At 49.6% G+C, this 14,796-nt stretch overlaps 1 protein-coding gene and 1 long non-coding RNA gene across 4 annotated transcripts in view; both read right to left on the bottom strand.

Moving 5' to 3' along the window:
* Nucleotides 1-2,869, bottom strand: part of LOC310753657 — a 157,259-nt gene extending 154,390 nt beyond the window's left edge. The window contains exon 1 of the long non-coding RNA XR_014543430.1: nt 2,726-2,869. This is a non-coding gene — a long non-coding RNA (uncharacterized lncRNA). The remainder of the gene's footprint in view (nt 1-2,725) is intronic.
* The window catches only part of SEMA6B (semaphorin 6B), a 184,273-nt gene that overhangs the window by 123,104 nt on the left and 46,373 nt on the right, over nt 1-14,796 (bottom strand). The window contains exon 1 of one of the 3 annotated variants that reach the window (XM_083594449.1): nt 8,719-9,388. The exons of the other annotated variants lie outside the window; for them this stretch is intronic. The gene's annotated coding sequence lies outside the window, so the exon portion shown is untranslated. Of the gene's footprint in view, nt 1-8,718; nt 9,389-14,796 lie in introns of those variants that run through there. 3 annotated transcript variants of the gene reach the window in all.

Raw genomic sequence — 14,796 nt, 5'->3', positions numbered from 1 at the left:
GGGAGGGCGTTCCACAGGGCGGGCGCCACCACCAAGAAGGCCCTCTGCCTGGTTCCCTGTAACCTCACTTCTCTCAGGGAGGGAACCGCCAGAAGGCCTTTGGAGCTGGACCTCAGTGTCTGAGCAGAATGATGGGGGTGGAGATGCTCCTTCAGGTTTACTGGGCCGTTGAGGGCTTGAAAGGTCAGCACCAACACTTTGAATCGTGCTCGGAAACGTACTTTGTCAATTTTGGTTTCTCTCATATATCTGAAGGGTTGTTCCATGGAAGATTGTTCTCCTCTGTAGGACCCAAACCAACGGATTCAAGTGGCACAAAAGGAGATTCTGACTAAACATCTGGGAAAAAACTTTCTGAAAGTAAGGTAGAAAGGTAAAGGACCTTTCTGTTTGACAGTGGAATGATCACCCAAATCTGATCAAGGGTCTGGAAACCAAGCCTGATGAGGAACAGTCGAAGGAGCTGGGTATGTTTAGACTTGAAAAGAGGAGATACGAGTGCCATCTTCAAATATCTCAAGGGCTTGCCACATGGAAGATGGAGCAAGCTTGTTTTCTCCTGCTCTGGAGGGTAGGACTCGAACCCATGACCTCAAGTTACAAGGAAGGAGATTCTGGCTCAGCATCAGGAAGAACCCTGAGATGGTAAGAGCTGTTTGAGCAGTGGCGGGCTCTCCCTTCCTTGGAGATTTTTAAGCAGAGATTGGATGGCCATCTGTCATGGATGCTTGAATGCAGATTCCTGCATTGCAGGGGGTTGGGCTAGATGACCCCTGGGTCCCTTCCAACTCTACAATTCTACGATTGTGGAGCCAAGCGCAGTGGCTGGCGGCTCCTCCTCTGCCATCTTCTGTTCAAGTTGGCGGCTGTGCTTGAGAGAAGAAGAAGAGGAGGAGGAGGAGGAGGAGCTTGGATTTGATATCCCGCTTTATCACTACCCGAAGGAGTCTCAAAGAGGCTCACAATCTCCTTTCCCTTCCTCCCCCACAACAAACACTCTGTGAGGTGAGTGGGGCTGAGAGACTTCTTTTTTATTTGTTTTTATTTCAAAATTATAACAAGACATATTATCCAAAAACATATCATCCTTGTTTCCCCCCCATTTTTCCTCCCTCCCCCCTCCCACACAAAACCCACCCCCACCCCCCGACTTCCCTCAGTTCCAGTCTATGGTTTCTCTAAGAATGCTGTTTTCTGCATGTTACAAAGTTGTATAGATCCTCAAACTATTTAGCTGATTATTATCAATAAAAAGTTTGCGAATGTTTATTCAAAACCTGCCAAGGAGTCCAGTTCGCTTTGTTGCGTCTTCAGATACTTTGTCAAGGGTTCCCATTCATCCTTAAAGTCACAGTTATCCTTCTCCCGTAGCTTATATGTCAGTTTTGCCAGTTCTGCACAGTCCATCAATTTTTCTGGGGCTGAGAGACAAGAGAAGTGTGACTGGCCCAAGGTCACCCAGCAGCTGCATGTGGAGGAGCGGGGAAGCAAACCCAGTTCACCAGATTACAAGTCTATCGCTCTTAACCACTACACCACACTGGCTCTCAGAGAGAGTAAATCAGATAGAATTGGGCATAGAGGAATGTTCGGGATCACCGCCAACACCCACAGAAGAGCAAGGATATATTCAGGATATTGTACTGGGAGATTTAAGTCTTCAGCAGCCGTGCTCTCCTATTCATCTCAGCTTGAATCGCTTCAAGGTGTGGACAGTATCGCTGACCTTGCCATCTCCATCACTATATCACCTGTGCTTCAAGGGAGCATGTCTCTGGGGCGGGGGGGCGCTGTATACCTTTGGCAGGTGTAAATAATTCATCCGGCCGAGGTGGCGAGTTTCATCCAGGTAGAGCGGGGCTCTTCAAATTAGATTCCCCAAGGCAGGCCTTGTGAATTATTCAGCCGGGTGGCTCAGTCTTGCTCCCACCCCCCACATTGTGCGCGACGTCTCTCTGGATGCAGCCAGCTCCGCGGTGGCTAATTAATTTTAATTACCGTCTTTCACTGTTTGGAAATTGGGCACGTTTGCAAAAGGGAGGAAACGGAAAGCAGGCGGAAAATGGGGGGGGGGGTTGAGAAAAATCCAGCTAGTTGGAAGGGAGGGGGAGGGACCTTTGCAACACGCCATTTTAAAAGGAGATTAAAATGCTCGTTAAAAGAGAATGTAATTAATGGGCCACAGGTAGGGGATGCACAGAGCTGTCCATTTCCTGCTTTTCCAATCTTAAATTCGGTCGTCCGGATTTCCGGAGCGATTGGTGGGCTTTGTTTGTTTTTAAAACTTCTTGAAACTTTTTGGCGCGAATTGTATGCAGTTTCCCGTAACATAATGCATGTTTGTATGTTCTCTGAAATATGTTTTTGTGTGTGTGTGTGTGTGTGTGTGTGTGTGTGTGTGTTTTCAGAGAACTGCCTTGCGAATTCAGAGAGGTGCGAATTTTGAACGACCGGCTGAGTATGAGCCAGTGTACTGTTTCAGAAAGCGTACACTCATCTTTAAATGCAAACTATACCAACCTTGGGATGCGGGTGGCGCTGTGGGTTAAACCACAGAGCATAGGACTTGCTGATCAGAAGGTCAGCGGTTCAAATCCCCGCGACGGGGTGAGCTCCCGTTGTTTGGTCCCTGCTCCTGCCAACCTAGCAGTTTGAAAGCACATAAAAGTGCAAATAGATAAATAGGTACCGCTCCGGCGGGAAGGTAAACGGTGTTTCCATGCACTGCTCTGGTTCACCAGAAGCGGCTTAGTCATGCTGGCCACGTGACCCGGAAGCTGTACGCCGGCTCCCTCGGCCAGTAAAGCAAGATGAACGCCGCAACCCCAGAGTCGGCCACGACTGGACCTAATGGTCAGGGGTCCCTTTACCTTTACCTTTATACCAACGTTACTGTACTACTAACCTTACTGTCTGTACTACCAACCTTGCTGTATGCTTGTGAAACATGGACCACTTATAAACGCCATCTCCAACTCCTTGAAATAGTCCATCAACAGTGTCTACGAAAATTTTTACACATCACTTGGGAAGACAGGCGAACTAACGCCAGTGTACTGGAAGAAGCAAATATCACCCGTGTTGAAGCAATGATTCTTCAACATCAACTTTGTTGGACTGGTCATGTTGTGTGGATGCCTGATGATCGTCTTCCAAAGCAACCACTCTATTCTGAACTTAAAAATGGAAAGTGTCAAGCTGGTGGTCAACAAAAGAGGTTTAAAGACTGTCCCAAGGCATTTTTTTTTATGTAGTATAAACACCGACAATTGGGAAACACTGGCCTGTGAGCGCTCCAGCTGGAGAACAGCCTTTACCAAAGGGGTCATGGACTTTGAAGACACTCGAACTCAGGACGCAAGGGAGAAATGTGCTAAGAGGAAGGCACGCTTGGCAAACCCTCACCGTGATATGAGGCCAGAGAATGTGGAATCACATCACCATAGAAGAATTACTGCATTATTAAATCGGCCGCAGCAAAGAGCAATTCGAATCATGTTGCTTTAGCGAAACACGAACTGCAGTGCAACAGAAGCGGCGCTGCATGCGACGGATGCCCGTGGGAACAGAAAACGATGCCTTACTGCATACTTACTCAGAAGTAAGTCCCACTTGTGCTCAAAGGGACTAATAATGGCAGGCAAAAGGCAAAAGGTAAAGGACCCCTGGACGGTTAAGACCAGTCAAAGGCAACTATGGGGTTGCAGCGCTCATCTTGCTTTCAGGCCGAGGGAGCCGGCGTTTGTCCACAGACAGCTTTCTGGGTCATGTGGCCAGCATGACTAAACCGCTTCTGGTGCAACAGGACACCGTGATGGAAGCCAGAGCGCACGGAAACTCCGTTTACCTTCCCCCTGCAGTGGTGCCTATTTATCTACTTGCACCGGTGTGCTTTCGAACTGCTAGGTTGGCAGGAGCTGAGACCGAGTAACAGGAGCTCCCTCCATCGTGGGGATTCGAAATGCCGACCTTCCGATCGGCAAGCCCAAGCCGCTCAGTGCTTTAGTCCGCAGTGTCACTCGCGTCCCTGATAATGGCACACTATCTATGTCTACACAGAAGGAATTCCTACTGAATTCAACAGGATTACTTCCAGATAATCCTAAAGAGCAGCTAGGACTGTAATATTCTTCTTCTTTCTTTTTAAGTATTCTTAGATGGGGGAGGGAAGGAGGAGAAATTGCAGCCAAACGAGCCTCGCTGCCAAGTCTTATCTTGGGCGCTTTTTGAAAACATTGGAAAGTGTGCGATTCCCCCCCTTTCTTTTTTGCACATTCCAAGCGCTGGGGGATGGCATTTCCGTGTCTTGTTTGCCCAGCCTCTGCCACTGCCTCTTCACAGTGACCTTGGCTGAGTCACTTCCTCCAGGCCGGCTTGCCAAGTTTCCGCCCGCGCAGGAATCTCGGGCAGGGAGGTGTATTAGCGAGTCATTTCCTCGGGCTGCCGGTTCCACTTGGCGGAGGGTTGATTACCGACGGCTCTTCCCCTCCCCTCGCTTTCAGCCTGGATTCCTCCTGACCCACAAACCTGACCCACCGCTGAAATAGCTGGCAGGTGTTCCCAGGTGTGAAAGAGCTGTGTGCATTTAAGGCAGAGGAGGCGGGAATCCTACAGGAAGAAACTCCTCTGGTTGTCGTTAACAGAAGCAAAACAGCACAGGAGATGCCAAACAATATTTCCAAGAGAGGAGAAGGGAGGCTGGTGGGGAATGAGCTGGGCTGTGTCCCACTTCCCTTCAAAAGCCCACAGGTGAAATTGGGCTGACCTTTGTGGGCAAAAGATGCTGTTAGTGTGGTGTAGTGGTTAAGAGCGGTGGACTCGTAATCTGGGGAACCGGGTTCGCTTCCCCGCTCCTCCACCTGCAGCTGCTGGGTGACCTTGGGCCAGTCACACTTCTCTGAAGTCTCTCAGCCCCACTCACCCCACAGAGTGTTTGTTATGGGGGAGGAAGGGAAAGGAGAATTAGCCACTTTGAGACTCCTTTGGGTAGTGATAAAGCGGGATATCAAATCCAAATCGAAACTCTTCTTTGGTCCCATCCTTTTGCTTTTCTGCCCTCGCAAAGTGTTAGCGTTCGTGCTTACTAAACAGGGACCCAGTATGGCATTGTAGCACCATGTGACCAATCCGATTTGCCTCAGTGGTGCTGCCAGTAAGCCAAGTCAGAGCAAGGGCAAAGTTTCCTACCTTCGCTCTGAATGGGAGGACATTTTCACCTCAGTTTTGCACCCTCTATTGTCCAAGAGCATGTACTTGCGTGTCTGTTTCACCACACACCTTGAGCTCTCCTGTATTACTGCATTAGTTTCACCACACACCTTACAGGGGTCAGCAAACTTTTTCAGCACGGGGCCAGTCCACTGTCCCTCAGACCTTGTGGGGGGCTGGACTATATTTTGAAAGGAAAAAAAAATGAACGAATTCCTATGCCCCACAAATAACCCAGAGATGCATTTTAAATAAAAGGACACATTCTACTCATGTAAAAACATGCTGATTCCCGGACTGTCCGCGGGCCAGATTGAGAAGGAGATTGGGCCGGATCCGGCCCCCGGGCCTTAATTTGCCTACCTATGCCTTACGCATTAGTGCAATGAATATTCATGCCTTGATTGTTTTGTGCGGCGGCGAGGGATGAGAAGAAGAAAATGTCTCGGGAAGCCGAATTTTGAAGCCAGTACCAGATTTTATTTTATTCTTTTTGGTACCTTTTTTGTGTTCCTCTTACAGAAAAGAGACATTGCAGATAGCGTGGGAGAAAGCTGATGCTGCTATCTTCCAATTCATATTGGTGCACCCTTAACCCTCAGCCTACAAGAAAAGCATTCTCGAAGCACACGGACGTCAATTTGAAATTTTAGAGTGGGGACCTCAATAGAACCTGTTTGTGCATCTTGCACCTGCCTTGCGTTTAACCTTGGCATCAATAGATGTTCTGAGGCACTCCACTTTGAATCTCTCTCTCTCTTATTAATGGCAACAATAAATATGTTCCCAGAGCCTGCCGCCAAATATTTGACAGGTTATTTTCAAATCAACACGCGGTTCCTGACTGCCGCGGCTCCTGGCTTTGTGCACGGTCCCCTCGTCCCCCATCTTCTTCCTCTCTTTGCCATCCAAAGAGCATGTTATATATCTCCGCTTAACAAAAACAGCAGCCTCCAAACCAGGGGATTCCGGTGGGAGGAAAGGAGCCTGCTAAACCCTTTCCCCTTTCAGCCGTGCTTCTGTTCAAAACCATTACGCCCACCCCAGCTTTTCTTGACCTTAGCAGGTGGGGGGCGGGAATCTCTCCACTACACTACATACCGCCTCTCCCGGTCTGCCCCACGGAGAGCCTCAAGGTCCATAAATAGCAACACCCTAGAGGTCCTGGGCCCTAAGGAAGTTAGATTAGCTTCAACCAGAGCCAGGGCCTTTTCAACACTGGCCCCGGCTGGTGGAACGCTCTGCCTCATGAGACCAGGGCCCTGCAGGATCTGATTTCTTTCCGCAGGGCCTGTAAGACAGAGTTGTTCCGCCTGGCCTTTGGGCTTGGAGCCAATTTGATTCCCTCCCCCTCTTTCTTTTTCCTTTTTCCTTTCTCCTCCTGTGATGAGGCTGCATTTTAATGTTTCAATATTTTAATGTTGTATTTTAATCTTGTTTTTATGTTGTATTCATTCAACTTGTTTTTATTATTGCTTGTTAGCCGCCCTGAGCCCGGCCTTGGCTGGGGAGGGCGGGGTATAAATAAAAATTATTATTATTATTACAACATGAGATAAAAATGCATGCTTCCTCTTATCACATTCTACTGAGCCAGGGGTCAGCAAAGTGTGGCCCATGGGCCTGCTATGGCCCAAAAAGACCGTTTTATATAATAATAATAATAATAATAATAATAATAATAATTTATTATTTATACCCCGCCCATCTGGCTGGGCCTCCCCAGCCACTCTGGGCGGCTTCCATAAAAACCAAAAATACAGTAAAATATCACACTTCCCTGAACAGGGCTGCCTTAAGATGTCTTCTGAATGTCAGGTAGTTGTTTATCGCTTTGACATCTGCTGGAAGGGCGTTCCACAGGGTGGGTGCCACTACCGAGAAGGCCCTCTGCCTGGTTCCCTGTAGCTTTGCTTCTCGCAATGAGGGAACCGCCAGAAGGCCCTCGGTGCTGGACCTCAGCGTCTGGGCAGAATGATGGGGGTGGAGACGCTCCTTCAGGTATACTGGACCGAGGCCGTTTAGGGCTTTAAAGGTCAGCACCAACACTTTGAATTGTGCTCGGATTTTACCGCCTGTGAGCCACCCCCGAACCAAGCTGCCTGCTCAGCAAGTCCCCCACACGCTGCACTAAACCAGCACGGCACAGGGACTCACAGAACAACGCCGGAAATCACGTCTGTGCATGCGCAGATACCGGGAATTGCTTCTGCACATGCCCAGATGCTGAAAATGGCTTCTGCGCAGGTGCAACGTCTGGGCATGCGCAGGCGCAATTTCCGGCGTCGTGCTACGCTGGTCCACGCCACGGATGATCTTTGCAGGAGTGATTTGCCCATGACCGGTAAGCCTTGCTGCCCCATGTACAGTGGTACCTCAGGTTTCAGACACTTCAGGTTACAGACTCCGCTAACCCAGAAATAGTACCTCAGGTTAAGAACTTTGCTTCAGGATGGGAACAGAAATTGTGTGGTGGCAGCGGGAGGCCCCATTAGCTAAAGTGGTACCTCAGGTTAAGAACAGTTTCAGGTTAAGAACGGACCTCCAGAACGAATTAAGTTCTTAACCCGAAATACCACTGTACGGGGACGCGGGTGGTGCTGTGGGTTAAACCACAGAGCCTAGGACTTGCCGATCAGAAGGTTGGGGGTTTGAATCCCCGTGACGGGGTGAGCTTCTGTTGCTCGGTCCCTGCTCCTGCCAACCTAGCAGTTCAAAAGCACGTCAAAGTGCAAGTAGATACCGTTCCAGCGGGAAGGTAGACTGTGTTTCCGGGCCCTGCTCTGGTTCGCCAGAAGCGGCTTAGTCCTGCTGGCCACATGACCCGGAAGCTGTACGCCGGCTCCCTCGGCCTGTAAAGCGAGATGAGCGCCGCAACCCCAGAGTCGGTCACGACTGGACCTAATGGTCAGGGGTCCCTTTACCTTTACTTTACCACTGACTCAGCCATCCACAACCTGAAACCATTTGGCTGCAATGCATACGCCTGACCACCAGAATTGCCAGTGATTCCCCCACAAAATTCGAAACGGTAGCCGAAATTCCTGCCGTTTGCGTAGTTCGTCTGTGGTCAGGAACTGAAACCAGTCAAGCTCAATACGACTGGCATCCATTCACATTGCTGCTGCTGTTTTTAAGTCCACAAATGACACGTAATGAATGATGGGAGGTCTTAAGAAAAGAAAAAAAGAATACATTTTGATGTTTCCTTCTCATTGCAACAAATGCAGCAAAATGTATTTTTCGCTGTATAGGATGCACCAGACCACAAGACGCACCTAGTTTTTGGAGGAGGAAAACAAGAAAAAAAATATTCTGAATCTCAGAAGCCAGAACAGCAAGAGGGATCACTGTGCAGTGAAAGCAGCAATCCCTCTTGCTGTTCTGGCTTCTGGGATAGCTGTGCAGCCTACATTCGCTCCATAAGACGCACACACATTTCCCCTTGCTTTTTAGGAGGGAAAAAGTGAGTCTTACAGAGCAAAAAATATAGTTACCCAAGTTACTTACATTCAACAGCAGACAAGCAACAGAACTGTGGCAGAAGGGAAACAGCGCTGTTTGCGATGAGTTTGGTCAGGAGGGAAATCGCTGGTTCCTTACGCCCCTGTCTGCTGCTGAGGAATGGATCCCAGCTTTTCACCTGGAAAGCTCTGCTCTGAAATTCCAAATCTAGATCACGCCAGAGAGGCAACTCTTGACGTTTCCAAAACTCCCTAGAAACAAGAAGCTGTTTTCTTTTTAAAACATACACAACCCCTGTTCCAGTTCAGGCCTCTTCAAAGCTACACCCTGCTGGAGCGATCTCTGCGGTATGGGGAGGAGATTTGGAATGGGCTGCCAAAGGCCCACACATGGGGGGTGGGAGCGCCAGACCCAGAGATCCTTTAAGACTCAGCTGTGTGATCCAGCGAGAGATTTAAAGGCCACCCGAGGACTGAGGGAAGAGTCCAGAGGACTGCAGGGAGAGAACACTTTCATTGCCAGGAAAGAAAAACTGGCCAGAAGGGGGAAAATGTGGAACAATTTATTCCAGGTCCACGTGGGAGTATTCTTGGGCAGCAAAGGAACCTGAAGCTTCCAGCATTTGTCAGAAATTAGTGTCAAGATTTCGCCCTCATCTGCTTGAGGAGAGGGAGGGCTTCGAATTACACGCCGGGCTGGGACGCGTTGTAAATCCTGGCTCTAAAAAGACACAGCAAAGTCCTCGACTTTAGATTGAACAAGGCAACTAGCTGGGGCAGAAGCGGTTTGGGGTGCTTGGCTTTTTGGGGGAGAACATCTCAAAAATGGAGAGGTGGGGGAGCTTCCGTGTCAGGCTCACCCCATGGTCCAAGATGGAAAGAGGCTGGTTCTATCTAGGGATGGGTAGGGGCTCCATTGTTTTAGCCTTTTTGCCAATCTGACGTTCACTTCTGCACATCAGTTTGTGATTATTATTTTCAATTTATGAAACAGAGAGCCAGTGCAATGGCTGGAATATTGGACTAGGACACGGGAGACCAGAGTTCAAATCCCCACTTGGCCATAAAGATCACCAGGAGGGGGAGGACCTTGGGCCAGTCACTGTCCCTCAGCAAGGGTACGAGGGTCCTAGGCCACACAGGGCTTTAAAGGTCAAAATCAGCACCTTAAACCTGACCCTGTACTCCACCGGGAGCCAGTGCAGCTGGAAAAGCACTGGATGAATGTGATCCCACGGTAAGGACCCCGTAAGGAGCCTCACCGCGGCATTCTGCACCCGCTGGAGTTTCTGGGTCAGCTTCAAGGGAAGCCCCGCATAGAGAGAGTTACAATAATCAAGCCTGGAGGTGACTGTTGTGTGGACGGTCGCACTTCTTCACACACACTGCTTCCAGTTCAACCACGGAACTGCCTGCCACAGGAAGGCTTCGAAAGAGCATCAGACAAATTAACAAAGGACAAGGCTACCAGCGGTTACCAGTCATGCTCTGCCTCAAACTGCTGGAGGCTGTGAAACTGCCCCTGAAGGTCCCTTACCTTTCCCGCCCCGACCTGGCCACAGTGATCCATGTGACGGTCACCTCCAGGCTTGACTACTGTAATTCGCTCTTCGCAGGGCTGCCCTTGAAGCTGTCCCAGAAACTCCAGCGGGTGCAGAATGCTGCAGCGAGGCTCCTCACGGGGTCTCTGCCATGGGAGCATATTCACCCAGTGCTTTACCAGTTGCACTGGCTCCCGGTGGAGTACAGGGTCAGGTTTAAGGTGCTGATTTTGACCTTTAAAGCCCTTTATGGCTTAGGGCCCTTACAGGACCACCTTCTCTTGGTATGCCCCACAGAGGACCTTAAGGTCCATGAATAACCATAGTTTAGAGTTCCTGGGCCCTAAGGAAGTCAGACTATCCTCCACCAGGGCCAGGGCCTTCTCAGTGATGGCTCCGACCTGGTGGAATGCTCTGTCCCATGAGACCAGGACCCTTCAGGATTTAACTTCCTTCCGCAGGGCCTGTAAGACAGAACTATTCCGTCTGGCTTTCAATTTGAACCTGGCCTGATCTTTCTTCCCCTTCCTTCCTTCCCTCCCCCTCCCCTTTTTATGAAGATTACCCGCTCTGGGATCCCACAGCTAATTCTCCCCTGGTTTCCTCGCTGGCCCAAGTAGGACTAATTTAGCCAGCTAGCCCTGGTGATCATCTAATGTTTATTGGATGGATTTCCCCCCAAAGTGATTTTTGATTTTATTGTTATCTACGCTTTATACTGTATTTTATGCTTTTTTTTTGTAGCATCAATTAAATGTTTTAATTTTTTTGTTAGCTGCCCTGAGCCCGGTTTCCTGAATCAGGAAGGGCAGGGTATAAATAAAAAAATATTATTTATTATGAAGCCCAACTGCTGGGCATCACAAGTGGGGGCGGGGGACTGCTCTCGCACTCGGGTCCCGCTCGCACAGGCATCTGGTTGGCTGCTGCAGGAACAGGATTGCTAGGCGAGATGAACCACTGGCCTGAACCGCCAAACTCGTCTTACATTCTTGGCTCCTGACGCGAAACCATTGTCGCAATGATTGGAACCACCTCGGCAGGAACCCTCGAGTCTCGCCGTTTCAGCAGGCGAGTCGCACCCTCCGCGAATTGATAATAAATATCTCCCTGCCAGAGGAAAATTCCAGCCCAGCATTCCAGCAGGGGCGGACCGCTTTGCTGCTCAATTTCTCAGTGCTTGCCTCCCTTTCTTCCCCCCCGGGAGAGTCCAGCGGAGGAGGAATCTCCTCCTACATCCTGGATAGCTCACAGCGGTTCCCACGAAGGGTCGCCGATCTCCCGGAAAGGTCTCTGCGAGCCCTGAAATCCTTGGCTTACCCCAGTCTCCCAGCGCGGCTCCAACCCCCTTGCAAGGTCAAGGAGTGAGAAGCAGCCTGTTTTCTTGGCTGCAACAATAGTTAGCCTGTAAACAAGAGGCTAAGAGCGCAAGGTTCCTTTCGCTCTCTCCCATGATGGAGAATGTGCAAAGCAATGCATGACTCATACCTCAGGCTCGCCGTGCCTCTGGCAAGTTGCCTTCCTCACCTCCCTGCTCTGGGATTCAGTTGGATGTGCCAAACTGAGCGAGGGAAAAAAGAAAAGAGACGTCGGCGAGGCATGGAAGCTACCTTAGCAGAAACAGCCATTGTTTCGCTCAAACAAGCCAGCAGAGCTGCTCCAAATGGCCTTGGGCTGCTGAAGAGGCCGGCTGCATGAATGTTCGCGCTACATAAAATGTGCACCGGAAATTCGGCAGCAAAAGAGATATGAACTGTAATAGCGGAATATTAGCCTTGGGCTTCATCAATAGCACAAACTCATATATGATATCACAGGACAGTGGATCTTATAGCATAGTAGTAGCTGCTACCTTAAGGGACGCGGGTGGCACTGTGGGTTAAACCACTGAGCCTAGGGCTTGCCGATCAGAAGGTCGGCGGTTCGAATCCCCACGGCGGGGTGAGCTCCCGTTGCTCGGTCCCTGCTCCTGCCAACCTAGCAGTTCGAAAGCATGTCAAAATGCAAGTAGATAAATAGGTACCGCTCTGGCGGGAAGGTAAGCGGCGTTTCCGTGCGCTGCTCTGGTTCGCCAGAAGCGGCTTAGTCATGCTGGCCACATGACCCGGAAGCTGTACGCCGGCTCCCTCGGCCAATAAAGCGAGATGAGCGCCGCAACCCCAGAGTCGGTCACGACTGGACCTAATGGTGAGGGGTCCCTTTACCTTTACCTTTAGCTGCTACCTTTGGTGTGATCCACTGGGTCTTCTACTTTTTTCATTGAACTTTACGAGCTATTTCTGTTGAAATCTACTATTTAATACAATGAATAGTACAGTGGTACCTCGGGTTACACACGCTTCGGGTTACAGACGCTTCAGGTTGCAGACGCTTCAGGTTACAGACGCTTCATGCTACAGACTCCACTAGCCCAGAAATAGTACCTCGGGTTAAGAACTTTGCTTCAGGATGAGAACAGAAATCGTGTGGCCGGCGGCAGCGGGAGGCCCCATTAGCTAAAGTGGTACCTGAAAGCACAGATCGTGAAGCTGAGGCTCCAATACTTGGGCCACCTCATGAGAAGAGAAGACTCCCTGGAAAAGACCCTGATGTTGGGAACAAGGGAGGGCACAAGGAGAAGGGGACGACAGAGGACGAGATGGTTGGATAGTGTTCTCGAAGATACCAGCATGAGTTTGACCGAACTGCAGGAGGCAGTGGAAGACAGGAGGGCCTGGCGTGCTCTGGTCCAGGGGGTCACGAAGAGTCGGACATGACTAAATGACTAAACAGCATCTCAAATCCGTTTGTTTTCTTGTCTAAGGAGTTCCAGCTGCCTAGGAAAAACACACACAGAGAGACCACGAACAACAACCTACATGGAAATCTGAAAAAGAAGCCCGAAGATGAAAAGCGAAGGTGCCAAGTAACCAAGGAGACCGCTTTAAGCTTCCAGGTCTCAGTGAGGCCTCGCCCGGCAGCTGAAGCGCAAAGCAAAGCCAACCCCCCCTCAAGTGTCTTTTGCCCCTTGGCGATTAATTCTGGCAGCATAAATTCGGTTTATTCGGCAGAGGCTGTTTCCTCCTTCAGGCTGCCTCACAGATACACAGGCACACTTGGCTACTTGCCCCTATCGGGAAAACTGTAGCCAATTCTTGCAAAGCAACACACACACACACAAATATATATATATCTGCATCTAACAGCACTTTGCACAAGCTTCCTCCAGATCCTTTTTTTAGGATTTGGCTCATCGCTAAAATAATATATATGTTACAGCGCTTGACAAAAAACCCCCCCAAAAAACAGAGACTCTATTTATGTGGCAAAACAGTCCCAGTTTCCGCCTTCATCAGCTGCTCTGGGGAAAATGCAAGGATTCGGCTGTCGAGGTGGCGATGATGGAGCGTTCAGGAAAGACTGCTCAGAAGGACTCTGTTTGCTGGAGGGAAAAGCCCACCTTTAAAGCACTCTTAGGGTGCTTTACATTCTTGGGCTCCATGATCACTGCAGATGGTGACAGCAGCCACGAAATTAAAAGACGCCTGCTTCTTGGGAGAAAAGCAATGACAAACCTGGACAGCATCTTAAAAAGCAGAGACATCACCTTGCCAACAAAGGTCCGAATAGTTAAAGCTATGGTTTTCCCAGTAGTGATGTATGGAAGTGAGAGCTGGACCATAAAGGCTGATCGCCGAAGAATGGATGCTTTTGACTTATGGTGCTGGAGGAGACTCTTGAGAGTCCCATGGACTGCAAGAAGATCAAACCTCTCCATTCGGAAGGAAATCAGCCCTGAGTGCTCACTGGAAGGACAGATCCTGAAGCTGAGGCTCCAAGACTTTGGCCGCCTCATGAGAAGAGAAGACTCCCTGGAAAAGACCCTGGTGTTGGGAAAGATGGAGGGCACAAGGAGAAGGGGGCGACAGAGGACGAGATGGTGGGACAGTGTTCTCGAAGCTATCAACATGAGTTTGACCAACCTGCGGGAGGCAGTGGAAGACAGGAGTGCCTGGCGTGCTCTGGTCCAGGGGGTCACAAAGAGGCAGACACGACTAAATGACTAACAACAACAAAAGGGTGCTTTCATCAGCTGCGGAGGGTACTGGTTTGTTAAAGGCGACGGGAGTTATAGTTCAGGTCAGCACCCTTGGCAAACTACAGTTCCCAAGGTTCGTTGGAGGAAACCATGGCATGAATATGACCCTCTGTGATGTTGGTATGAGCCTCCAAGTTGAGGTTGCATGATGAATAACTTCCCCCTCTTTGCTAATATTGGCATCTCTGCTGCAGTTATTGCTACACCTGCTGTTTAGAATATACTGGACCCCGTTAGGTTGGTTATAAAAGGGCTATCTAAGGTATCTAACAGGTGGGGGTTCAATAGGGATAATGCTTCTCTAAAAGAGTTTTTTTTTCCATTGTGTTATATTGAAAGATTTTGGGCAGAAGGGAACTGAAACCATCCACGGAATTGTATGGAACAACCTTACATTTACAGAGCAAAATATCCTCTTGAATTATATACCCAACAAGTGGAACCTTACAAAAGGTCAATGTGAGTGGACTTTCCACGCCCTGACCACGGCAAAAAGACTGATCCT

Source organism: Podarcis filfolensis (assembly GCF_964270895.1).
Source record: "Podarcis filfolensis genome assembly, chromosome: 18".
Classification (NCBI taxonomy): domain Eukaryota; kingdom Metazoa; phylum Chordata; class Lepidosauria; order Squamata; family Lacertidae; genus Podarcis; species Podarcis filfolensis.
Note: the sequence above shows the minus strand (reverse complement) of the source record. Positions and strands in the feature narration are given on the sequence as shown.